At 42.9% G+C, this 27,825-nt stretch overlaps 1 protein-coding gene across 7 annotated transcripts in view; it reads left to right on the forward strand.

Annotated features, from left to right (window-relative positions):
* FGGY (FGGY carbohydrate kinase domain containing) overlaps positions 1-27,825 on the forward strand; it is a 412,233-nt gene that overhangs the window by 121,967 nt on the left and 262,441 nt on the right. For 4 of the 7 annotated variants that reach the window (XM_019479224.2, XM_059727889.1, XM_019479222.2 and 1 more), the window contains 2 exons: positions 15,570-15,769; positions 25,257-25,413. The gene's annotated coding sequence lies outside the window, so the exon portion shown is untranslated. The remainder of the gene's footprint in view (positions 1-15,569; positions 15,770-25,256; positions 25,414-27,825) is intronic. The other 3 variants (XM_019479227.2, XM_059727888.1, XM_019479226.2) reach the window with 1 other exon arrangement.

Raw genomic sequence — 27,825 nt, forward strand, 5'->3', positions numbered from 1 at the left:
TGGGTGCTTGAACCGCCTCCGGTGGCAGTCTATTCCAAACCTTGGGGGCTCAGACAGTAAAGAAGTTCTTCCTTATGTCCAGCCTGAATTGGTCGTGGTGGAGTTTGTGACGGTTCAATCTTGTCATCCCTTGCGGCGTTGTGGTGAACAGACGTATTGTTCACCAGAGCAATTTCAAAATGTATTGTGCTAATGGCAATAAAAATACATAAAGAACTGTTCCAATTTTTCACAGCTCCCTTTACCCCAATTTCTACCTCTGATAATTGGTCACTACTGGATAATTTGCCATTATTTGCATTCCACTTAGAGTGGTGAATTTACCAGTTTACTGTATAGCAGCAGTGCCCAACCTCAACCTTTTAACCTTACTGGTATAGGGTTGATCTGTGGCTTGGATCCCATGTGGGGTCAGTCTGCAGGTGTGATGCAGTATACTGATTTGGCCCAACCCCATGCTCCATGTCTGCCTGTGAGCTAGCTTGAGATCTGGCTTTGTGCTGACCTAAGCCCGTGCACCCCAACCTGGCCACAGAACAACACTGCATGCTGACCCACCTGCAATCTAGCATGCAAGGCCACGTCAGCCAGACAGTGGGGCTCCCTACAGGTCTAGAAATTTGGCAGCAGGGGATGTCACTTAAAACTGCTACTGTTCCCCTGCTGCCAAATTTCTAGACCCGTGAGGAGCCCCTGGCCTGGTTGACATGGCTCTGTTGGCCTGAGGTTGAGCACCACTGCTCTACCGCATTTTGAGACCCAATATCAGTTGGGACATTAGATGCTGCTGCATTCTTCTTGTTACTAAAACACTATGGCTTGGCAGGAAAGAACCCAGCAAATCAAAGTATGTAATACTTGGTTACATCAGTAGCTTGTATAAATCAGTGGAACTACACTGATTTGCACCATCTGAGAATATTTCCCAGAGCCATTCACCATCCTTTCCCTAATTTGACAGTCAAAATGTTGGCTTTGCAAACATGTTGAAACTAAGCACTTGCCTGTAAGTGCAGTCATTGTGTCATAATGTTTTAAAAGGGATTTGCATATTTAGTCATGTAGTTCTTTGAAGTATAACACATTCACATTCTGTATTTTGTTGCCACATAAAAAGTAAAAAGAACTAGAAGCAGAAAGTGAAGGTGAGGAGTCTCATTTCACCTGCTGGGTGAACCACGCTTACAAAGTAAGTGGTGAGCAAGTTACAGTAATCAGAGTCGAACTTTTCGCTTTGAATGGTTGTAGATTCCACAGGAATCTAGAATAAAATCCAGGATTTGTCTTGTGTGACCTTTGTAAAGTTTGCTGATTTGTATGTATTTATTCTTTGCCAATGTGTATTGCAGCAAAGCCAGAAGCTGCTTCTTGTTATACGAGGCTAAAACATTTTCAAACTAACTACCTTCACAGAAATTAGAAAGTCAACAGTTCATCTTATTTCACAGGAGATACATAAATCTTAGGAGGATTGGTATTATTGACATTTGCTTTATTTATTAAGATATAAAGATTTCTTACTATCTTTTATTGAACCAGCTATGTAGTTGGGATAGTTAGACAAACATTTGAGTACAAAACTTTCTTCCTTAGGGCTCTGACTTTATCCCAACTACATAGTTGGTCCAATAAAAGATAACACCCTAAGAAATCCTTGCCTCCCATAATTTCTGTACCTTCATGGCTACAATGTCACTCTTACAATACGTACTTCTATTTATTGAGCTTTTAATGATGTTATAATAGTGTCATAGAAGCCAGTAAAGACAAATTTCCCTGTCCCAAGGAATTTGTAATTGAATGTCAAAATTGTACAAATCGTATGTCGATCATATGGCAATTTATACCAGCTGAGCACCTGACTTTTAGGCTTTCACTGGACTGTAACAACTTGGCTGGAACCTGGAGAGGGAAGCACAGATTGCAGGAGTGAAGGGTTTGGAGGAACCATAGTTGGGATCCGGCTGCTCTTGCAGCCTCTTCGCATACATAGTTCTATTACTAATGAACCAGTTGAGTTTTACAAGCTATAGACTCCTTCACTCTTATTTCTCAGTTTAAAATATATGAAACCAGGCCAGCTTTCCTATGAGTAATATTGCATGTGCAGAAGTATTGTAGAAATGGGCCTCGGTCGTGCTATATATGGAACATACAGAGGGAATTGGGAAACAAGGAAAGGAAAAAGGGGCTTTCAGTACAATGTTATGCAGGTATTTCCAGTGGCATGGGTATACCCAAGCAAGTTGGGATTTTTCTGGTTTGGTTTCACTTACTGGTGATAGAAGAGGGGAACACATTTTTTATTCTAGAAAACATTTTATTCTTCCAAACAATGTTAAGATTTAATTCCCATTCAATTGATATAATGTGCAGCTGACGTCTAAACTAAGCTAAATGAGGTGTAATGGGAGGCATAGTAGAGAATCCCAACCTATGCTTTCAAATAGTTGAACGTGGTCCATATTTTAGGGGAAATGCTTTTTGTCTGGGATCCACATACAATTCCTGCTTATATACCATGTACAGAGTTAATAGACTATGTTGTGTGCATTGCTTTAAGAGATTCTTAACCTTATTTAAATTCCATTTCCTTCTCTTTCCCATCTTCTGCGATAGCGTTAAAGACTATAATTCTTGCTCTCCCACAGCCATCTACTAGAACACAGTATCCCTCAGGGCCTGAGGGGGAAGTTAGAACTTAGCACATATGAACATGAGTGTTTGACCTTAGCTGAAGAGTTAATCTGATGAAAATTTAAGCATGGCCCTGGCTGAGCTCGTGTTCAATGCTGGGGCTGAGCCAAGGAAGGTCCAAGCCAGTGAGAACATTTTGGCATCAGTTCTAGAGGTTACAAGAACCTTATGTATCATTTTATGTATTTTCTTTTCATGTGCACATAATCAGTACCAGTGGCTAGGCTTGTGTTTTGGTTCATACAGCCAAGCTAGGCAATTGACTTGGCTCTATTTTCAAACCTTTCGGTTTGCTGGATGTCAGAGCCTAAAATACTAAGCAGGGCTTTTCTTTGTACTCAAGTGTGATACAATTGGCCTGTGTTAAGCGTTTTCCCTGAATGTACACGTACAGCCATGAATACGAAATCAAACCTACATAGGAGCCAGACAAAAGGTCAGCAATGCAAATATTTCTGTCTCTACAAACTGCCTTCCTGGAAAAGCCGTGTGAGGCCCGAGCTCGATGAGTCTTCTGGATCCCGTAAGTCAGGAGCAGAAAATTAAATTGAGAAAAATACAAATCCATTGATGGGACCTACTAGTGAAATTCCTAATGATCTGGGATTTTGTGGGCATGGGCCTCAGGGTAAAATATCTTCTTTGGCAGTAGTAGATCTTCGACATTATCTCCTAATGGTTTCTTCAAAGTTATAGTGAGGTAAGTTCTCCTTAGGGAACCCAATAGGCAGTATAGGTTGCTACAAGCCAAACTGATGAGAAACTCTTGAGGGACTTCCAACTGCTAACTGCTAGAGAACAGCAGAATGGAAGTGGGCATAAAAGCACTCCTGGAATTCATGCTATATTTCATTTGCACTCGGTCTTGTAAGTTTTAACTGCAATGGCACAGTGCAAAATGTTACACTGCAAACAAATATATGCAGGCAAGCTGCAGTCTTACCACAATTTGATTAGTTACACAATGTTTGCATTTACTAACAAAAATAAATTCTCAGATCCAAGAGGGTGTTGCTATCCAAAATCCTATTAACTCCGAGACGCATTTCATCCCCAAATATATGCAAAAATGTACATTCTCTAAACATGTGCATGAAATGAACATTCAGTACATTTCACTTCTAGAACATAACATTGGCTCTGATCCTTACTTCATCCATAGTGGTTGAGCACAGTATGTACTAAGCAGCACATGTTGCTGCATGAGATTCAGCTGTAGATTATCTTTGGTAGAACATTCAAGATATCTATTAACCAAACCCTGAATTAGATACCTGTATCTCCCATTTCAGGTGCAGACAGAAGTGACAAGCACTCTACAGCTATGAAAACACTCTACAGCCATGACCAAACACAAGTGCATGGCTGCAGAGTGCTTTAAAAAGGCCCAGGCCTGTGACAGTCTCAACCCTCATTACATGAGGGTTCAGATGAAGGCACTCCAAAATAGAGCGCCTTCATTAACTTGTGTATGCACCTGGTGAGAGCAGGGCTTGGCTGATGCAGCCTAGTCCTGCTCCTGGCTCTGTTTTCAGAATGGGAGGGGGGGAAAGAGAGTGGAGGGAGCTTTTGGGGTTTGCCCAGCAAGTGCTGGAGGGCGGGGTGGGTGGATTGGAGGATCCACCCACCCCACCCACTGAGGTAGGGGCTCCAATCCACACCCCACACACACTTCATCGTGTCTCGGAAAACCCCAGAATGGACCTTCCACCCTTTCTTTCTTCCTCTCCCATCCTGAGACAGAACTGGAGCTGGGAGCGGGGGGTGGAGCTAGGGGAAGAGGCTGCAGAGATACAGCTTCTCTCCCTGAATCAGCTCCAAATTGGACCTCAATCCCCCTCCCTCCTGACCCAGCAGCTAACATCTGTTTGGTTTGGAGGATCAGTCTAACTCATAGCGCTTTCTGTGAAGCTCCATGAGTTGGACCTGGGAGCTGCACTTCTGTCTGCCCTTTTCAAGCCTGTTTTATGCATGTTTTTCCTGCTTGTACATATGGGTGTTTTGGGGTGCTTACCAACTTCTGCCTGTATTACTTAAGATTATTCCTTAGATTCTCGGCATGGTAAAAAATGGTGTATGTCCAGCCAAGTATAGTTCAACTTCTGGTAGAGGTTTTGAAAGCAGCCACAGCAGGGTAGCGTGGAATGCTTTCCTTGGTGTATCTGTGGGTTTGGAGCATAAGAGTGGGAGCGGATACCCTTGGGGCTGTTCAGGCTGAGACAAACTGCTGCTTTTGTATATATACTCGTGGTGGCACACCTGACCCATAATGAACCACACATAAGCGGGAGGAGTTTTGCCTTTTCTGCATTGTTTTCTCCCCCAGCTCCCTGGCCCCTCATGGATATGCTTCCCACAGAAGCTTGAAGCCCTGCAGATTTCAGTTGTAAATGGCTGGGAATGGGAGAAGGCATGGCATGGCAGTGGCCTCTCTCCAAAGCACCATCCTCTTCTTTCTGATTGCACTTCCACGTGGAGATGTTAACGCTGGGACCTGGGCTATCTCAGTGGGTTTGCCTGTCCCATGTCAGCAGCAGGTCAAGCTGAGGGCAGGACTGAAAAGGCCACAGCCAGCTAAGTCCAAAGCTAGAAATTCCCTAGTCAGGTTACTCTGGGCTCATCCCCAGTTCTTGCTGTCAGACCCACTGGAAACTGAGGGCTCAGGAGCAGTTTTTGTGGATGAGTCCAGAGTAATCTCATAGGAAAATTTCCAACTCTGGAGCATGTTAGTGAACTCAGGTGGGCAGTGTATGAGGCAGACTCGGTCCTAAGGCTCTTCTAAAACCATTGCTGATGTGATGCATACAAACTCTGTAAGCTGTTTAAATTCCATGCCAGAAAAGAGGCCTGGCAGAGCTGCCGTACAGCTCCCGACTCAGTACAAATGTTGGTTCCTGTTCTGATGAATCTCTGAAATCTGCAACATCAGAAGGCAGCAGCCTTCAAAAACTGCCACTTCTCTCATCAGAGAGGAAGGTTCACTCCCATTCAGCCTTCTTTCCTCTTTTCCCCCTATAGAAAAAGGACAGGCTGGCCATAATAAAATAGAGCAAAGGCCCAGAGGTTCTTGTAATGATTAACTTTTTAAAGGCCTGACTTTTGGAGGTTCTGAGCATCCGCCGCTCCCATTACACCTTCAGTGTGGATGATTATCGCCTCCGAGTACAGGCCCTAAGGGAAAGGGAGAATGGAGAGAATTAGAGTGGAAAGAATTAGAATGGCATGTTCAGTTAGGAATTGTAGGGCCAGTCCAAATCCAAACTCATGAAGCTTGAAAACAGTCATCAACGGCACTCATCCAGTTCTCCGTGAAGAAAATGGAAATCTTGGCAGACACTTTCATGGGAAGAAGATCAGGTTTCCTGTTTTCCATTTAAACATAAATTGCATTAAGCTGGCTGGGTAGGAAGGTAAGGACTGGTATGCAGTCCTTTGGCATTGAATAACAACCTCTGCTAAGAGGCACAGACCACCACACAGTTGCGTGCACTTACCAACTCCTGAAAACTATTGCCTAATAGATAATTCACAAATAGAAAGTTGAATGCTGATCTCTTCCTGCAGGAGTGGTACTAGATGCAAATTTTTTCATCTTAAATATACTTTTTAATTAAAATTCTTCTTCTTCATCTCCTGTTTCCAGGACTCAGTGAGCTGTTAGAGTAAAGGCCATATCTCTGTACTAAGCAAGGTGCTGTAGCTGTAAGATGTTTTCCATTTACAAAGCAAACTGAAGGCTTTCCCCTTCTGCTAGTAAAATGGTCATGACGTCTATTTTTTTGTTGAGCAGGGAGAGTGAATTTACTGGCCATTTCAGGTTCTTATTGTCGCTGTTGTGGTTAACTTTGAAGTGTGTACAGTCATCTCAAGCCACTTGACAATTGTAGCGAGGGTATTAATAATAACTGAAGTCAGACGGTGATTTAATTTGGTTTTTGGGTAGTTACAAATGGAAAAACCCTACAAGTTTTTGGTGAGAGGTCACCAAAGTCGGTCACTGGATATGGCCTACAATAAATGGCCAGAAGCCAGTTTGTGCTTTCATAGCGTTTAAGGCCAAATCTAAAATAATCTGACTTCCTCTAACTCAGAGCTGTTCAACTTTGGCATGGCCAGGGGCCGCACACCACCTGGGCTCCAGGCTGCCATGGTGGGCCCTCAGGATTCCTACCATGTGGACTGTGCCAGTGGCATGCAGCCTCCCCCAACTCCGCGACCACATGGGTTGTGGTGCTAACACATGGCTCCCCCTCTCTTTGCTGCAGAAGTTGTGGCAGTGGTATGTGGCCCCTCAGGCCTTTCCCCAACACAACAGCTACAGAGTTGTGGGGGCCTGTAGGCTACATGTTAGATGCTCACGGTCCGCATGTGACCCATAAACCAGCAGTTGGTTTATTTTGAGACCTTTTTGCGTGGGCATAAGCCCACTAATTTGCAAGAGACTGCCACTCATTGGTGACAAGGGAACAAAAAAGTATCAAGTAATTTGGGGGGACAAAAAACGACAAAAGGGAATGTGCATGTGGGTCAGAGGGTCAAAATAAGTGCACCCTCAAGGACACTGAGCAAAGCACCCCAGACAGTGGCCACCGACTCAAACGCAGCCAGAGAGCCGGCAGCTACTGCCCAGCATTGCTCTGCCCATAAGCCACCCGTTGGATGGCCCTGCGGTGACACAAGCTATACAATTTAAATCAGCTACTCCTGTATCAAGCACAATAACTTGCGTCTCACTAAAACATCTTCTGGAAAGTTATCCAGTTTTGTCAGGAGAGATTCCACCCCTTTGGGTAGTTTATTCCACAACCATTAAAATGTTGTTATTTTACTCTGTAATTACTTATTTTGATTTATTCAAATTATGGAGCTAAAAACGCCAGGAGACAGCTGCTTTTGATTTCTTTCCAACATCGGTACCCTTGCTTCATGTGTACCCCTTTCTCCCCCTCTGCCTTTTGGTTTGTATCATGAGTGGTATTTGGCGTGTATTAGACGCTGCTTCACCTCCCCTGTAGCAGGCACCGTTATATTTGAAGGATTCAAAGTATTTTAAGTCATTTGGTCTACTTGTGAGGTAGATATGCATTGTCATACCCATTTTACAGTTTATAGGAGCTAGGATCCTGATAGAGCTCATGAGGATTCTTTTCCATCTTTCTTTTTCACTAAACTTCTTTTTTTGTCAGAAAATGGTGACTTGTGGAACTTAACATTTCTTGCAAGAATTCTCCAGGTCCTGAGGGGTGAAAGAAATGAGGTGAGAAAGAGACTGATTCTGGGAGCATGGGTGTGTGAGCAGGGAAGAGAGTGCCACAGCCTCAGCCTGCTAGATGTTGAATGTAAGCAACCTTGGTTCAAGTCCCTGTTGTGTGGTCCTTCCATAATCCTGGTGGATGCTGGTCCCTGGACTCTGAAAGGTTTTGGTTTTGGGTTTTGTAGAACAAAAGGATAACTTTAGATAGACAAAAAATGTATCTGGGACTGGAAAACTTACTAATCCTAGCCTTTTATTCCCCTCTAATTACCAGACAATTTTGTTGCACAGGGCTCTCCCTTTCCTTGAGTTGTCTTTATTACACTAGTGTTTGCCTCCCTCTTTCTTCTTCATTGAACACTCAGGAAAGATCAAGAATTTGATCAAAACTCTGGGGCTTATATCTGAGACTAAGCTTCAAACAGCTCAGGTGTTTGGCTTCGGTGAGAGCCAAAACTTATGTACCGAACAAGAGAGTATCTAAGCTTTTGAGGCTACCTTAGTACAACTATAATTACAGACAGACCACACCTCTCCAGTGCTGTATAGCAGGCCCCTAACTTTCTCCCTACCTGCACTTCTGCAAATTCCCTATCACCAGGCAGATCTTCAACTTAGCTTTTCTCTCTGGCAGCCTCTTTGCCAATCGTTAAATCTAAACCTCTTTTCATTTCCTGCACTTCAGGCCTTTCTGGTCAGAGGTGCCACAAAGTACATTGCGTGCTAGAACTTGCAAAATTGGAAGAGTGGCTTGTCCCGAACTTGCAGAGTGACTGCAAAACCTGTTGGACTGTGCAACAGATTTCCTGAAGCATTTGTACTAATACATGGATGAGGGGCCTGTAAAGGAAGTTGTAGAGAGAGGAGCGGGTTATTAGTTAGTGGATAACTGAGAGGTAAAACCAGAGCTTGATATGCCATATTTACTCAAATCCAAGATGAGGTTTGTTTCCCGCATTTACCGTAGGGAGAAAGCTCCTCATCTTGAATTGGGGCAACAATTGTGACTCTGACTCCAAGCCCAGGGTGGAGGTAGGGGTGCAGCCATTGCCCTCCCTCCAACTATGTCTACCTCTCCCTTCATCCCCTTGCCACTTACCTTTCTGTCACAGCTCCAGCTCCAGTCCCATTCTGGCCGGGGGTAAGGAACAGGAAGCATGTGTTGCTTCTGAAAAGTAGCTTGCAATGGCTGGAGAAGGGCCGTAAAGAATTCCTCTTGGGCTGGGGATGAAGTGGAGGATCTGCTCTCAACAGTGGAAAATCAAAATGTCCCATGCCAGGGTGTGGCAGGTGTTCTCGTTTGGGTAATAGGTTGGAGCAGGGTGGTGACATCTGTAAGTGCTCTCAGTGTGTGTCACTTAAGTTTGTGGAACAATCTCCTTTTGACCTGCTTTTGCCACATGATGACATTTCAATGGGTACGATCGGGATCTGAACTAACCCACACTTCGGGAACATTCACATCTGGAGCGTTGGCCAACGGCAGTGTTGGAATCTCAGAGCTTGTGTCGAGCTTGCACCCGCTTCAGAATATTTTTGGGGTGTTTTGATGTACAACAATGTGAGCTTTCAGACACAGGAGGAACCCCACTTTGGTGCTAGTTAAATACTGTTCTTTGAGCAGTTGCTTACAATGGAAACAAATGTCTAGCTTGCAATGGTCTCAGAAGAAATTGTCTAACATCTGCTGGGGAGATGATCAGGTTAACACACTGCTGTAGTCCTTCCTTGCTAGTGTTGTTGAGGCACAGTGGATTCCTTTCAAACGTCTTGAAGAAATGGGCAAGATTAATGATTCTTGTATCTAATTTCCCATGGCAAATTAGACGTAGCGAGTAACCCACCCAAATTCAGCTACAATAGCAAAATAGCCTTTTGTAATGAATGTAATAAATGCACAAGAGACTTCAATGCGCCTCCCTAGTGCAATCACTTTGGATGGCTGGTGCCGAGGTGGGTCATATCTGATGCAGATTGCCTAGATGATAGATATGAAAACTAATATCTTGGTTTGCAGAGGGGGTTCTGAAATTGAAAATCTAAACCAGATGTGCAACCAAAAAGAGCAGTGTATATTACAAAGTGTTGTGAAATTGCCCAAGGGAGGCAAATAAGCAAAAACAGCCCTGTTACTTAGCAACATGAACAACAAAACAAGTAACAGCTTGGTTGGCATCTGACAGGGCAGGTTTTGCTCTCTGTAATGGAAAAGAAGGATGAGGGTAGTTTGGAACAATTTTGAAGTGTTCAGTGACCCCCCAAGCCCCTCCCTTTTCAAGTTACCTGCTTCTTCAAACTATCCTTGGTATTACTTACTCCTGTCTTCTTGATGTGGTTTCTAATTCTTCTCCCTGCAAAATCATGGGAGTTTAGTAGCTCTTTGTCCCTCTGTATGACACATTTCTAACCTAGCTCATCTCATCCAAGTCAAACAGAGGGTCCTGATTTTTCTATTGCTCTATGCCTTGCAAAATCATTTACAACAGTGAAAAGTGAATGAAAGAGGATGTCAAATCCTATCAAATCCGAAAGGCTGGAAGCGCTTTGTACAGGTGAACTGACTAGGTGAGGTTTGGGAAAACAGAAAATTGGGGCCATCACCATATCCAAAACTCCTGTTAATTGGAAAAAAAAAGTTAAGAAAAACCAAAGAAAAGTGTGTGTGTGCGTGCGTGCGTGCGCATCTATAAAACTATTACTAAATAGTGTCAAATGTAAACTCAGACTAGTTTATCTGTAGCATTCTCCTTTGTCATTTGAATTTATTCCATTGCTCATTAAGGTATTTTATACCCCAGGAACTCAAAAAATCATGAGTCAAGTCCTAAAATATCATGAGATCTGCATAAAAATCATAGCCATCAAGGGCTAGATTTTGTTTTTTAAATACAACCTGATGCTTCATTTGCATTGCGAAGTTTAGCTGCTAGTATAGCTATATCAATGAGGAATGTGCAAAACCCATCCCTTATGGTGACATCCCCATTTTGGCAAAATACTTATGTACCTATAGGTATACCAGTATACAAGTCCCTTTGCTGGCATATTCCATTTGGGAACTAGCTGAACACTTTTGCCGGCATAAGCTCCTTCACTGGAGCTGTCTATCAAGATAGCTCCAACAGACTCGCAATACAGGCTATCCCTGAGATCCTTACATAATCAGTCTGAAGTTAGGTTATGCAAACCCACCAGTTATATGTAGTATCACAAAGAAGAGCATCCCACTATAATGGAATTAACCTCTTTTTGACACCAGTCTCATCCGTGGGAGCCGTGATTTATCGTGCATCTTCCATTGGTCCTGCTCTGTCATGGAGCCTCCAAATACATGCAAACAAACTCAGGATAAAGTGATAACAAGTGGCCCCAGTGTGGCTGCAACAGATACGGTTTCCAGATCTCATCTACTTAACTGTGGATAATCTGGGAGCAAACCCTTGCTTCATTGGGCCCCTGCTTTGTTCCACAACGCAGTTTTCCACTCGAATTCTGAAATCGTGTCTCTTTTGGAATGGCTCAGAACTGCCTGGGTTTGTCCTCCAGGGTTATCCAGTACTGGCAAGAAGCTTGTCCTCAGTGTGGTAAGTCAGGGACGGAAGCAGAATGCTGGAACAAGGATTTTTTGGAAAATATTTTAACTATCAGACCTGAAGAAGGGCCTAACAGGCCAAAATATCGTCCATGTCCCCTTCCATTGCTCTCCTAATGCCTGACCAGTAAGTCTGCCATGTATGGAACTGCTGTGGCCCTCAGTGGGTTTGTTGCGTGCAGAAGACTGAATGAGTCGGGTCCCTCATTACTAAACACCGCAATAAGCATTGTTCAAATGGGGGCTGGGGAGAGCATCATTGTACTTTATGTGTCTTTCTCTGGCATGAGTTTCTGTCTCCAGCCCCACTTCCCTTGAACAGTGGCTTTACTGTTTGATGAACTGTCATGTGAACTTGTACATTGGTAGAATGCTGGTTTGGATCTCAAGAGAGAGTTTGCTGATGGGGAAGCCAATAATTTTCCAGTCCCCCTGTAATTGTGGCGGGGGCAGTCAGTGGACTCATGTTGACTCCTGATTGCTACCACTAGCAGAAGTTGGTCATGGGGATGCAGTGCAGTAGCTGAGGAGGCAGACAGTTATGGAAAAGTTGGTTTTGTCTTCAGTAATGGACTCCAGAAGCACTTGTCTGAGACCCTGAATAACTCTGGTATATGGTATTACTGGGCCACATCTACACAAGATGCTGACTGCACAGTAGCTCCTTACTACTGCGCAGTAGTGTTGCAAAGCACAAAGTGTGACGTGACTCTATGCACAGTAGTAATGAATTGCTGCACAGTCAGCGTCACCTAAAAGCCATTCGGCGATGCTACTGCACAGTAACTCTAGTTACTGCACAGTCATTTAGTACTTGTGGATACTCTGCTTGTGTAGACACGGCCTCTTAGTACCAGGGTTTTCCACCACCAGTAAGGCCGCAGGGTGACACTGGGCTCTACCTCCTGAAGACTTTTTCTGCACAACACAACACAAATGTCATTCCACTATATCAGTAGAGTTAAAGTGTTTGAAGCCAACACCTCTCCTTTCCTGCCCCGTGTGGCACAGTCACATTGGTATGAATAGGCCATATACTAACTATTCTCACATAGTGAAGAGAATAGTTATTTGAGTATAGATCATCTTTATATAAATATACCTGCAAGCACACTAGAGCTTTTCCCAGCATAATTATTTTGGTAAAGAATTACACCTCTAACCCATATGAGTTATACCAATAATTTTTTAACGAAGCCAAGTTCAGAAGCAGGTGGTTTTACTGTGAACACTTCCATTTTAATTGGAAGTATAGTGAAAGATGAGGGTGTGTTTTTCCATTATCAGTGCTTCAAACCCACAATACTTAAAGATAAGTGACAGTTTCATAAATAAAATTGTTCCTTTTAAATCGCTGAAGCTTTTACAGTAAGCCTTGTACCCACCAATGAGATCCATTAGTGTCTGATTAAGTGGTAATTAGTGGCGAGAGTCACAATCATTCGTGTTTTTAGCTGCCTGGTTGTAAATCATAATGACAGCTGAGTCCTGCAGGAGCCCGTTGCCAATATTTGAGGCAGGAAAAGGTGACTTCCAGAAGGGTAGCTGTGGAGGAGTCTTATTCAACAGCTTCCTTCCAGGGCTAGGATGGAACAAGCCAGTTGCAATGAACAATTCACTTCACAAATTTTTGCTTGCGACCAATCACGAGTCTATCTGTTATCACTCACTACTTATTAAAACATTGGTGTGGACATCCATGCTTGTTCTTTTATATGCGATTGGTTGCCTAAGTCAGATGGTGTTACCATCTTCACAAAAAAAGAGTGAAAGTGTTATTGCTCACTGAAGAAATGAAGAGGACCTGAACTATTGCACCTAGCACTGAATTTAATGGGTATATCTCTCTATCTTGGCTCTGCTTGCAGGGGTGACTTGCGTCGGCACATGACTGACCTTTATTAGAATCAAATGTTGAATAGCAGCAGAGATGTCTACGCAGCATGGCTCCGTGCCACACAGGGATAACTTGAACTGGAAGCGAACTTACTAATTCGCATGCTAGAGTGAATCCCGTGCAAGGCACAGTGCCGGGCAGACACACAAGCTGTCTCTGCATGTGCTAGCTCCAGAAGCAGTGGAGCCATGCTGTTGCATTGCTACGCCTGGGCTGATTTGCCTGGTTTCTCAGCGGGGCTAATTCAGCAGGTGCAGCACTTCATTAATACTTCTTCTGGGTCCAGAACTAGCGCGTGCAGAGCAAGCTTGGCTCTCTCTGCATAGCACTGCCATGTGCCCTATAGATAGTATCTCCCTGCATTAAAACATGGGTTTTGTGGTGGATTGACTTGGACCTCCCAAAAGGAAAATGGTCATTGCCAGAGAATCAGCCCAAATATCTGGTTGTTTGTGGATCCTGAGCCAAAATATCCCCTCTTGGTGGATTTAGATCTCAAGCTGATTATGTAGAAATGAAAGGTGATTTCCAGATTTGCAGATTTTTAAGGCAAGAGGGGACCTTTTCATCATCGAGACTGGACTCCTGTCTATCACAGGTCACGGTGTTTCACTAGTCAACACTGTATGAAACCCACAAACTTGTGCTTGACTGAAGCTCATCATCCAAAAATATCTACTTCTGTTCTAAAGACATCAATTGTTAGAGGATCTGTTACTTCTATTAGCAGTCTGCCCCTATAGTTAATCTTCACTGTTACACATCTGTATTTCTGGTTTCAGTTTGTCTGGCTTCAGCTTCTAGCTGTGGGATTTTCTTATATCTTTTCCTGCTGAATTAAAAAGCCCTTTTTGCACCTAGTATTTTCATCCAATGAACATAATGATAGGCTGTAATTAAGTCACCTCTCAATCCTTTTGCTTAACTCATCAGAGTGAGCTCTTTAAGTGTCTGACTGTAAGGAACTTCCTGGCCCTCATAATTTTGAGGCTCTTTTCTGTATCCTCTCCAATTTTTGGACAGCCTTTTAAAGTTGTGGGTGCTAGAATGATATACAGTTTTCCAGAGTCAGTCCCACAAGAGGCATATACAGAGGTAAACTCCTCTCCTTAGTCCTATTCATTAAACTACTACTTATAGATCCAAAAATATAACCAGCTTTTTTATCCACACCATCATGCTAGAGGCTGATACAATGCTGCTTGTCCTCTATGACCCCAAAGCCATTTTAAGAGGTGCTGATTTCCAAGAAACAGCCCTCCCATTCTGTATGTATGACTTGTATTCCTTGTTGCTAGATTTATGTCCTCATATTGAGCTGTATTCAAAATGTACTTTGTATGAATAGGCACAGTTTATGAAACCAGTGCAGATCACCTTTGTGTGACTGTCCTGCCTTCATCATTACTTCCCTCTGTCAGTCTTGGTGTCTGGAAATGTAAGCAGCGGTGCTTTTGTATTCACTTCCAGATCACTGACAAAAATATTGAAGAGCTATGTATAGGCCCATTAGAATTGGACCCACTCATCGTGGTTCCCCAAGGACACCTACTGTTGGGGAGCAGTTACTTACCCCTCAATAAAGGCAAATGGAAATAATGTGGAGAGAGTAATGCAATTCTCTCTCCTACCCATCATCAGCTTTCCTGGATGAAGCAACCATGCTTAGTCTTTGCAATAGGCCAGTTTTACTTACGGTTTTACATCATCCTATGTTCTTTTGAATTCCCCCTGCCAACTCTGCAAACACAGGTTTCCTTTTGACTTGGATTCACCTTCCCCTAATAAACATCTGAGTGAGCACTACGTTCTTGAAATGGCTGAGCTCAGGTGCAATGTGGGAACCTCAGGGCACTTGACAGAGCCCTCCCAGCCAGTAGAGGAGGAAGTGGGGAAGCAACTTGATGTAAGTGGAGGTGTTAACATGTGGGTTTGTTTGGATTGATTCTTGCTACAGTAATTACAACTGCACAACTTCTTTGAGTTGTAGGTAAGAAGAGATTTGGACTTGGCATAGGCCAGCTATAAAGGCTTGATCCTGTTTCTGCTGATGCCGATGGAAGCTTTACCCCTCATTTCAGTGGGAGCTGACTTTATATGACCAGTTTGCATCTCTGTGTTTCATTTAGAGATTCTGCCTAATCAGGTGTACTGACTGCGATGGTCCATTAAAGGCAATGAACCTGCTCCCAATGACACCTGTTGGGGATCTGACGCCCGAGGTAATATAGCAGATGAAGTCTCATCCTTTTCATGGTGATGTGGATCCTGGAAGAGACAGAGCATCTGCTACTTACAAGAACTGTCTTCCTTTCTCAATCTGGGAAATGTAAGTGCCTAAACCCAGTGCTGGGGTCAGCAGTTCTGAGAAGTTTTTTTTTATAAAGCTCTCTGCCAAAAGCACAATTTGGCACACACAAATGATTAGTTTGTGTTTCTCCAAAGCCACAGGAATAATGTCATTTTATTGTATTGGATGCTCTTTCACAACAAGAGAGGATGCTTTAAAACAAGGAGTAGCTCAGCACAGAATTTTAACCCTCACAATACAAGAGCATTGCAGTTAGCTGTGAGCAGGGTCTGATTGAAACGCAAGGCTAACTATTGTAAAAACAGAAGGGCAAAATAAATGCCTCTGAAGGCCAGGGATTAACAAAAATGCTTTAGATCAGAAGGGATCTCAGTTAGAGCCTTTGTGATTCCTGCCTGTTTCCTGCTTATAGCTTTGCACTGCTACTATCACTCGCGCCAGATCATGGGCCTTGTTACACCTTACACTGCAAAATGCACAAATGTTGACGGCTGTTAGTGCTAGACTGGGGTTTGGAGCAGTCCAACCCTTAGTTTAGAAACCTTCTCTGGCTGTCCCCCACCTGCATAGCTGTGACTTGCTGCTAGAGGCCTGGTGAGCAGGCACAGGACTAGGAACTATAGGTGTGTGTTTCCACAAGAGGATTGGTGAACCAGGACAGGCATCTATCCCTGCTCTACAGGCGGAGGTATGAGAGATCCTGGGATACTGGAGGACTTCAACTTGGGCAGCACATCTGGGGGAGTGGCCACACCTTCATGGCACAGAAGCTGGGTAGTGCCGATTAGAGATAACACTGCCCTGGAGTGGTATAATTTTAAGCCACATAATCAGTGCTTCAGATCACTTTAAGGTGTTAATGTGAGGACAATCCAAAGGTTAGGAGCTCCAGGAGCTGCCCCAAACTATTGTGTAGCAAGGCCCTATATCTTGTGGGGTAGCTTTTACTTTTCCAGAAAACTGTACAAAACTAAAATATTGTAGTTGTGGGTCTTTTACTGAGGTGTGTTACCAGAGCTGAGAGTGGCTGCAATATTGCATATCCCTACATTCAATCTAGTTCTAATCAATTTTGGCTCAAGATTGAATGAACACCAACCACATGACCAAAAACATTAATAAAAAGTCACCAGAAAGTGTTCAGAAAAAGTACAGTAAAATGGTAAGGGTTGACCTAGCCATAGTATGGCAAGACTCCCATTACACATGAAATCCTGGTCCCCCAGATGTCAGGAGGATTTCTGACATTGATTTTAGTGGGCCAGGCTATCACACAAGGGATTCTCTTGGAAAAAGCTTGGGTGGGGAGGAAAGAAGCTCATTGAGTATCTAATGCACTGGTTGGGAGGATGAATGGAAACATTAAATTGGGAAAGAGAAAGACCATAGATTTTTTTGAAGGGCAAATGTGGTACTGAGAAGAATGGGCTGGGAAAGGCAGAGGGTTTTATTGTGAATGGGAGGAATCAGCATTTGCTTGGCCCGTGTATAGCAGACACTTGAAAAGAGGCCATTTTTAACCTTAAACCCAGCCTTGGTAGACTGTCTACTTTAATCTCTGAATTATGTTAATAATTACAGTAACATTATATTTGTGAACTGTTGTATCTTCGTGATCAGTTATCACCCTTCAGATCTCTAGGGAGGGTGAGTTGAGAGCTAGCTGGACCTCAGGGCATAATTATATACACATTATGTATCAGGTTTAACAAGACAGTCACCCTGATGTGTATGACTGATACGTGCCCTTGCTGCTAGAGTAGCTGTTAAGTACCCAAAAATGGAATAGCTGAAACAACTGCTGGTCACTTTGCACAAAAGGATGAAAGTGTGCAGGAGACAGATCGGTGTAACAGCTGCTGAAAAGCAAAAACACAGAAGTCACAAACAAAATGGGTACAGCTAGTTCAGAGATGGGATCTATAGGCTTTCTAATGCGGTAAGAGGCCCCTATTCTTCCTGGCTATCTCTTAAGAGAAAACCTAGTGTCCCTTTGCTCCAGGGAAGAGGGATATTTCCCCCCTTTATTTCTAACAGTTTAACAAATGTCTTTGTGAAGTATTGTATGTATGTATCATAGTGGCAACATGTTCCAAAGCTGCAGCTTCTTCTTCTCTCTCTCTCTCTCTCTCTATTCAGATAATTCTACCTTTCCAAATAGGCATGGCAGGATTGGGCCCACTGGACTATTTTGGGTCATCCAGTAGCAATTCCTCCAAGGAATTCAGGAGATTTCACAGACCGCAGGAATTAAGACGGTGCAAACTGTACCTTTGAACCATGTTAAGTATAACACATCAATATAGAGCTTGGCTCTGTGTGATTCAGCTCTTGCTTGAGATCCTTTTTGCCTCCTTCCCCCTTTGCTCTGTTTCTTTGCTCTTCCCTTCTTCCAGCCCTCTCTCTTCACCTCTTGATTTGAAGCTCAGTTTAGTAGTTGCTGTCATTGTCAGGGAGTTTGGGGTGCAGTCTCAGTGAATTGTGACAGCTACCTTTTGTTCAGGATAAGTGTAAGTAGCACTTGCATTCCTTTTTGAAACAAGGTGGCTGAAATGATAGGACCAACCACCCAAAATGAGGATAGCGAGCAAGGCCAGCTGTACGGGCAGCAGGTGCTGTTTGGTGAGGCTGTGTTTGACTAGCAGCAGAAGCTCCCAGAAGAAGCCAAGGAAAGAGGAGCAAGAAAGTAAGGAAGGACCCCAAAATGTCCCTTTGAGAGAAAGCTAAGATAGGGAGCTTAAGGGGGAAGGTGTTGTCTGGAAAGAGGACTGGACTGCGACCAAAGAACTGCTTCCTGTTGTTGGAGTCCTGCTGGGCCCTGGGAAACAAGATGGCATGTATAATCTTTGTAGACCTTTCTTTGCATGGAAGAGCTCTATCATTTGTTCTCATTCTAACATGAGGCCCTGAAGAGTAGCTAAATACTCAGGCCAAAAAAACAAAAAAAAAAGATAAAAGTATTCATATCTAGGCTTCCTTTATGAATAAACTGTAATACTCGCATGTTGAATATTTTCCAGGAGCATTCCTTTGAAAATAGGATGTGGCTCTGTCACGTGCAAAATGAGGGGTTAGTGACTGAGCTGATCAGTTCATATTCATCAGCCAGGAGTTCCAGATAGTAACTTCATGAAGGCCTTCAGTTCAGTGAGATATATAAGCACACGCTTAACTTTAAGCCCGTGAATAGTCCCATTAAAGTCAAAGGAACTACTCACAATAAATAAGGGCATGCTGAATTGGGGCATAAAACGGCAACTATAAGTCTTTGTTCCTTGAAAGTGATTTTTCACTGCAATACTGGAGTTGTGTGATAAAAACCAGATTCCAAGTTACTTTTATTTAGTTGGACAAGAGGTATGCCAGCACCTGACTTGTACATGCAATGAACATGAACCAATGCAGTTTGCTTGCCAGAGTCCTGCAGGGAAAAAATGATTTGCTGAATGATGAATATATTTTGTGAAAATCTCAAACTGTTTGTAAGCAGTTTATGAGCTGAAAAAAACCAAAATGCACTGGATAACTACTGCACGGAGTTACTTGCTGTGATCTAATTGCCATAAAGGTGTAAAACTCCCCTAACATAGGCACATCGTAAAAATCCGGATGGAGAGGCAATGCAGTAATTCAGCGGGCTCCTGATGAATTATGTCTTTAAATTTTACATTATTCAGGAATAATGGAGGACCTCCTAAAATGAATGCCCAATCCTTGTGTGTTTCTCTGCATGCCAGACAGCTTATCCCATCCACTTGTGAAATACCCCATTTCTCAATTTCTTGTTAGCAATATGGGTTTTTTTAGCCCTTTGCTATTTGGGTTGCCATTGTGGTTTGGCCCAATATGGTAGTTCTTTGTTGGGAAAACTCACATTTCTAGGTTTAGAGAGTGTGGAGATTCTCCTTCAAAAGACCGAGCATATTACCAACACGCCAGAGGTAGAAATGGTCATGAACAGTGCGACCATTTCTTATTTAAAAGATCTTCATTTTAAGATATACTTCTCCTCTCAGGAATATCTGTTACAGAATGTAAGATATGACACATGCTTTCCTCTTAAATATAAAAGGAGGAAAAAAAAAACTAGCATGAATCAGAGCGACACCATGAAAGGGCTGTTTGATGTAAATTCTATGTAAGTGGTGCGTATATTGGGGTTATACAGCTGAAAATCATCCTAAGATATGTTCTTAAACTCCTAGCCAAATCAGTGGGGGGCTAGGCTGGAAAGTTGGTGGAAGGGGGGAGAACTTGATCCATGTCCAGGCCATGAAGTTTTCCTTCTTATCACAGCAGCAGTGGCTGACCTCTCTTTCCCTTACATCCCTCAAAAGGAGACCAAGGATGCTACTTAGAGCTAATAGCGTACGTTTATTTTTTCTCTGTCTGAGATTTCTTGCACTTAGGTGTTGTTTTATTTGAGGATGTTCATACATTTACCTTGATAGTCCCCTAGCGAGGAAAGCCAGCAGAAGTGGAGACATGAAGTACAACAAGGTCAAGTCACTTAACCAAGACCACATGGTAGGGTTGGTGTCCAAGTCAGGAAAATCTGTTTAGTTCCTAACCACTGCACATGCTGTCTTTCATCCTGTGTGAAGGAGGTGGAAAAAACTGTTTCATATTCCCCAATCATGGAGTTGGGAATGTTACAGGTCATGTGAACAAAGCCGTTCATTCAAGTAGCTTAAACTGAAGACTTCTAAGAAGCTGTCGAAATCTCACGGCCTTTCCTTCCTCAGTAGGGCAGATATTGCATCCAAACTAAACATGGCCAGCTTCTCCTCTATAAAACCGTAAGTCCTGCCCAGGATCATCAAATCCATGTCAAAAGTTAATTGTTTTCAAAGGTCTCCCTTGAAACTAAGGGATTATGTTGCTTTTGCTGTAATATCTTATAAAACACGGCAGACTGGGATCGGTTGAAATAAAACCTTTTGCTCCATTTGTAAAGATTAGATTATTACAGTTTTTCAAATTCTTTACAAACAGCATTAATAACATTTGGCGATTTTGCAGTTTGGCCAAGTCCCTCACTGCTAGTATTGTTGTTGGTATGTCACTGTCAGTATTTTACATTGAACTAGCTAACAGCTGTCTTGGCTTTCTTCCCCGCTAAAACAACTGCTGCTTCACAAAGAACACAGATAATTTTGTCTTCCTTGAAATTCACAGATCAAGGGAAGCCTTTGCCAATACAAACCCATACTTTATTTTTACAGTTTAAGTGAGACCCTGAGTAAAAAAAAATGTTCTCTTTTATTCCATACTGTGAGTGTAGTTGACATTAATCTTGTTCGTTTTAACTGGTGCCTCTTGGGTGGGACATTTAGAAGGGGGATATAAGCTCTGACAAAAGAATCAAGGTGGAAAAGAAGCTAAAGGCAAAAGTATACTCGGTAAAACCAGTACATAGTTCCCTGTGGAGCATTGGCTAAGAGCTCAAATAAAGCAAGTAAATGGGAAGCGCTGCACTCCAGATTTGTACCCATCTCCTCCTTGCCCACAAATTCCACGAGCCAGGATGCAAAGTGATGTTTAATATCATGGCACCTATTCTGGACAAGGATCGGCATCTTTTACAGCAGATCAGTGGCATCCACAGAGAAGATTGTGGTAGTCCAGGAATAAATTTGGGGCAAAGCATCCACACCAGAAGACAGGAGGGTGATCCAGGCTGACCTGGACAAGCTCAGCAAATGGGCAGACAAGAACTGATGGTGTTTAACACTAAAAAGTGCAAGGTTCTCCACCTTGGAAGGAAAACCCTGCAGCATCCTTATAGGCTCAGCAGTGCTATGCTGGCTAGCACTATGGAAGAAAGAGACTTGGGGGTCATCATTGACCACAAGATGAACATGAGCCTGCAATGCAATGCTGCGACTAGTAAAGCTACCAAAATGCTGGCTTGCATCCATAGATACTTCTCAAGCAAATCCTGGGACGTCATTCTCCCCTTGTACTCGGCCTTGGTGAGGCCACAGCTGGAGTACTGTGTCCAGTTTTGGGCTCCACAATTCAAAAAAGATGTGGAGAAGCTTGAGAGAGTCCAGAGAAGAGCCACGCACATGATCAGAGGTCGGGAAAACAGACCTTACGATGACAGGCTGAGAGCCCTGGGGCTCTTTAGCCTGGAAAAGCGCAGGCTCAGGGGTGATCTGATGGCCACCTACAAGTTTATCAGGGGTGACCACCAGTATCTGGGGGAACGTTTGTTCACCAGAGCGCCCCAAGGGATGACGAGGTCGAACGGTTATAAATTCCTGCAAGACCATTTCAGGAAGGACATAAGGAAGAATTTCTTTACTGTCTAAGCCCCTAAGGTCTGGAATAGCCTGCTGCTGGAGGTGGTTCAAGCACCTACGTTGAACACCTTCAAGAGTAAATTGGATGCTTATCTTGCTGGGATCCTATGACCCCAGCTGACTTCCTGCCCTTTGGGCAGGAGGCTGGACTTAATGATCTTCCAAGGTCCCTTCCAGCCCTAATGTCTATGAAATCTATGAAATTCTTCTGTGGACTGTGTACTAGAGCATTGAGATGTCTGTAAGTGGGTATGGGGAGGACTACTGAACACAGTGATGCAGAGACACTACAGCAGCTGATTATGATCCCCCTTTACGTAAGTCTAATGCTTCACAAAGCATATTGGGTATCTGAAAAAATGTAGGTGATGTGGGAGCATGATGTAGCAAGGATGCATGAAACTGCTTGCTGTGCAATTTTTGAAAGCCATGTTGAGCTCAGTGGGGAGTAAAATGTAATCAACTTTTCAACAACTATCAGCCTACTTGTACCTGAAAATGGAAATTTTCTCTATTGAAATAACCAAAAATGAAGTAAAATTTGAGGGAATGTGAAATTGAGGTACTGCTTGCTTGAAATCATATTATACAGGAAGCCTCTGTCAGGTACATACTACTGCTCAAGGGCCTATTCTTCAAAATACGGTAGGGGATTTTAGATGAGGATAATGCCTTTCAAATGAACAAAGTCAGACTTCTCTGGAAACCAAGTTAAAATACTTAGGAGACTTAGCTTGCAGTGTGTTACATGCTGCTCTTTTTTACCAGGTTGGTCTTTACAATTTTACTCTGAAGTCACATGTTATTCATCTGCCATCCAGAACTATTTTAAGTGGCAATACACTTCCGCGCTCTGCTTATATTCTAGCTGTATCACATTCACGATTTTTAAAATCGTGGTCAGAACAATCTGACATCACTCTTTTCTGACCTCATCAGCTTCCCATAGGAATTGTGTGCACTGGTCATATTTGTCCAGAATAACTTTCTTTTGAAGAAACACATAAGGTTCAAAACCCTGCAGTCCAATGAGTGAGGTCCCACACGATTGCAAATATAGTGCCCATCTTTAAGAAAGGGAAGAAGGAGGGTCCAGGGAATTATAGACCAGTCAGCATGACCTTGATACCTGGAAAGATCAAGGTCATGGAACAAGAAGGAACCTAGTGTGAAGCTCCTAGGGGAGACTAAAGTTATCAGAAACAGCCAGCATGGATTCAATAAGGTTTCTTTCTACAATAAGGTGACAGGCTCTGAAGATGTAAGGAGAGCAGTGGATATGATAAACCTTAATTTAGCAAGGGTTTTGACACTGTCTCCCACAACATTTTCATTAACAAGCTAAGGAAATACAGACTACACTAGATGCAAGTACTGTAAGGTGGCCACATAACTGTTTGGATCATCCTACTCAACAAGTAGGCATCAATGGCTCTATGTCTAGTTGGGAGGTGGTATCAAGTAGGGTTCCCCAGAGGTTTGTCCTGGGTCCAGTATTGTTTAATATTTTCATTAATGATTTGAATGATGAGTGTACAATTAGCAAATTTAAGGATGACACCGAGTTGGGTGGAGCTTTAGACCCTCTGGAGCATAGCGCTAGGATCCAGAATCACCGAGGTAGACTGGAGGAAGGGCCCACGATCAATCAGATGAAATTCAACGAGGACAAGCACAAAGTTCTGTGCTTGGTATGGAATAATTGCATGCACAAATGCAGACCCTGGAATGGCATTAAAGTGAAATCCTGGCTCTTTTTGAAAGCAGTTTTAGTCAATGGATGCAAGATGTTGATATAAGTGGCATTGCACATCGAACTGTGCAAAATTAAGCAGCATTCTCCCTCTAAAGGATATTTTGAAGTTCAGTGGCACTGTGCTGTCAGGGACCTGGCTTTACAGTATGAGTAGGATGTGTGTTCTTTTTTGTAAGGTAGAATGGTATTTTTGACATTCCCGAAGTTCCTAATTACTGGAGTTAATTTTGTATTTTCCAGCATGGACAGAACATCTATTTTGCATTTCCCACTAGTTGTGTTGTTTTTTTTGTTCTGTTCGTTATCTTGGCTTCCAGCATTTTTAGATACCCTTGTATGTGCAGTCTATTTATAGCACCTCTGGATGGTACCTGTTCAAAGTTAGATGCCAAAAACAACTGTTGCTATCCAACACATAAACAAACCTGGTGCTTTAGGAACATTTTTGGCTGCACAATAATGTGCATGAGGAACACCCTTTGCATTTCTTTTTTTCCTCTCATTTTTGCTTATAATTTAGAAGAAAGAAATCCCTTGCCATCTGCAACCTCCCTGAAGTAAAACTGTTTCTCTGCTTTTCCTCTTATGCTGTTATTGTCTAATGTATAAAGACCACTAGGTTCAAGGCTACAGTCTCTCTCAATTTTTCTCTGCTCGATTCAGCCAAGCACTGCTCACATGCTCAGTTATAAGCACAGGACTTGTCAGTGGAACTGCTCATGCTTACAAATAAGCATGTGACTAAGTGCTTTCCTGCACCCTGGCCTCTTACTCTGGTCTTACCCAACCGTTTTCATTTACAGTCCTGAATATCTGTATTTAAATAGTCCCCAAAGGTTCCAACCCCACAGTATTGCATTTTATAGCAACGGTGCTAGAATAAAATCCACAAGCCTTTCTCATTCTAAACCCTCCGTAGTTATGTATTTTCCTAAGTCCTTCTCCATTCAGCAGAAAATATAAAAATGCTTAAAGGAAAGTATCTGCTTGAAGTGAGTGGCCGAGCTGGCATCCAGGAATGTCTCAGTATTCTCCCAATTCATATGTTTTTCCTCCTGCTTCATACGCTTCCAGGTGCATGCAGTTTTTTCATTAGAGGAAGGCAGAAAAGAAATGGAACTGTATTGAAACTAATATCAGACCTGGGTCTGAAAAGACTTTACTTCAGCCCTAAAACTTTACCAAAAATCTCTAACAGATATGTGGTTGCAATGCTTCCTTTTGTATTTGTTGCTACCTGTACGGATGTCATAGCACAGTGTATGAACAAAAGCACCAGAGAAAGAAGTGCTCTTGATTGTAGAGTTGGAAGTCATACAGGAGCACAGGTGGAGTGCTCTGCATAGAATTGCTTCTGTGCATCTTTGTGCATCTTATAATCTCTTTGAACTGCTAATTTATTTCACCTACAAGTGTTTACAGTAGTTTGTTTTGCCCACAGGTGTATGTGCTTCTGGAGCTGCGTCAACTTGTTTCTTTCCCAGAGCATCTTCAACTGCATATTTGGATGAAATCCTAGCCCCTTTGAAGCCAAAAAGACAGGATTTTGGGGCCAGAGACTGCTTCTAGAGAACCAGGAAGAGAAAACTGAAGCTGAGGTACCCAAAGAGGGAAATGGTCATTTCCTAAACTGTTTCTGATCTCATCTATATCAGTCTGCTCTTCCATCTTTTTTTAACTTCCTTCCCTATTTCTAATGCGCTGCAGTTTATTCATTTCAAAACAGCAGACCAAGTTCTTCCTCTCTCCTCCACTTTTGTCTCCCAATAACTATGTCTAGTACTATATCACATACCAGAAGTCATTCTGGTCTGTTAGGTCAATATGTAATTAAGTTGTTTCTTTGTATTTGGTATTCTTCTCTATGCATGGGACAATGTCATGCTATCAGGTAAATATATAATTGGGCAATGTTTTACTAGCTGGTATTAGGTAGCAAATAAGTAAGTATTGTGTAGCTCCTGTTATACGATATATGCGAAGGGCATTATACTATTTACCTGATTAGTAGGCCTTTTGTGGCTCTGTTAGCATATTATGGTAATCACTGTTAGAAACTCACCATCTGCCAGGAGTTTCCATTCAATGCTATTGGAGATGCCATTGTGGCTTGCCTGTACATAGAGAGAGAGAGCAACTGGGGTATCTTGGGTACAACCACTGAATGGCAACTCCTGGCAATGGACATTTTGTTAATGGCAACCCTTGTGTTTAACTGAGATGCTATCTCCATGGTATGGATCCGTCTGGAAATGTCTTGGTGGTGCTCCGAAACCATAACTTAATTTCAGTACCCAACTTCAGCCCAGTTTCAGTGGCTGCTTCATAGGTTGTCTTTGTGCAAAAATCCTAATTGAAAAGCCACAGGTGCCATATTCTACCCCGGATATTCGGTGGGTTCAGTGCTTGGCCATGACCTAGCTGCCAGGTCAGGCCTGCTGGCTGTGAACATGTTCCTCTCCAGAGAAGGAAGGCCTGTCTGGCAATCACTAACTGGGGATTTTTTTAGTTACCTCCTACTCCTTCCCCCTAAACCTGGGATTCTGTTCCTGCCTCCCTTTCCCCTTACACAGATGAGGTGACTGGATGAGAGGAGCCTGAGTCCCATGGTAAGGTAGGCGCCTAACTCACCTAAGTGCTTTCGAAACTTCTCCTGCAAGCCTCAACTTCGACATGTTAAAACCGATAAGAAATGTAAAGATATGGCTTGAAGTAAAATCAAATCTTTGAAGCAGGTTAATTAAATAATTTTCTTCCACCAACAGATGTTTTACTACCAACCTTTGAATGTACTAATTGCCCCAAACAGCCTCCAGACATCTTGCATAAATCATAGTGTTATGCAAGGCTGGGGAAAGGCAGTGGGTCTCTGAGCTATCATAAGTAGGTTAACGTGAACATTTCACAACCAGCAGATGTGGATCTGCAGTCAGCTAGATGTTGACAAATTTTCCCCTACAAATGTTTTGTGTACCTGAAACACCATTACCACTTGTCAGTGGAAACTCAGGACCAATTGGGCACCTTGGCCCAGATTTTGAGCTAGTGTAGAGCGACATCAGTTCCTAGCAGTTGAGTATTCAGCCTCAAGACATAAAGCTTTTCTTATCGAAGGACTCGTTTTGGCCTGGAACATAAGGTTCATTGTTTTGGGGATCCGTTTTAAGGTGTAATTAATTTTTCCATAACCAGGCAAAGCTTTTATAGAGGCTTCTCTCAATCCTAGGGAAAGGAGCACTTGTCCTTATCTCTTCATATATAACGTAGATTGTATTTACATTCTAATTGCTAAATTGTGCCTTTACTTTTCTGTCCCTGTTTTTACAGTGTCTTCACTATAAAAGCAACTGAATTAAATAGCAGGTTTCATAGATTTCATAGACATTAGGGCTGGAAGGGACCTCGGAAGATCATCGAGTCCAGCCCCCCGCCCCAGGGGCAGGAAGTCAGCAGGGGTCATAGGATCCCAGCAAGATAAACATCCAAATTTCTCTTGAAGGTGTTCAGTGTGGGTGCTTGATCCACCTCCAGTGGCAGGCTATTCCAGATCCTGTAAATAAGTTCTTCCTCCAAGGTGTTAAATACTAACTGTTGCTCACACAGGCCACATAAAGTACTGATATCTTGGGTAGCAAAACATGTAGTAGTAGGTAATTAATGAATAAAATCAAATTAACTTACAATTTTAAGAATGATTTATTTTCCCACCACTGTCCTAGCGCCAGCTGTAAAAACCAGTCTCAAAGGAACCAACATAGAAGGAATGGAGAATTGGATCTGGGCCAGATGCAGAAGGCACTATACAGAAGTGTCTGTCAAAGGGGTTTCCTCAGGAAGGTGATGTGGCAGGGGGATCTAGAGAGAGGGGTTGACCCGTTTCTTTCATTGTTGCGTTAGGCTTGGAACTTAGAATCATAAAAATCATAAAAAATTAAGAGTGGAGGGGACCTCAGTCCAACCCGCTGCTCAAAGCAGGACCATCCCCAACTAGATCATCCCAGCCAAGACTT

The sequence above is a fragment of the Alligator mississippiensis genome, chromosome 5 (genome assembly GCF_030867095.1).
Source record: "Alligator mississippiensis isolate rAllMis1 chromosome 5, rAllMis1, whole genome shotgun sequence".
Classification (NCBI taxonomy): Eukaryota; Metazoa; Chordata; order Crocodylia; family Alligatoridae; genus Alligator; species Alligator mississippiensis.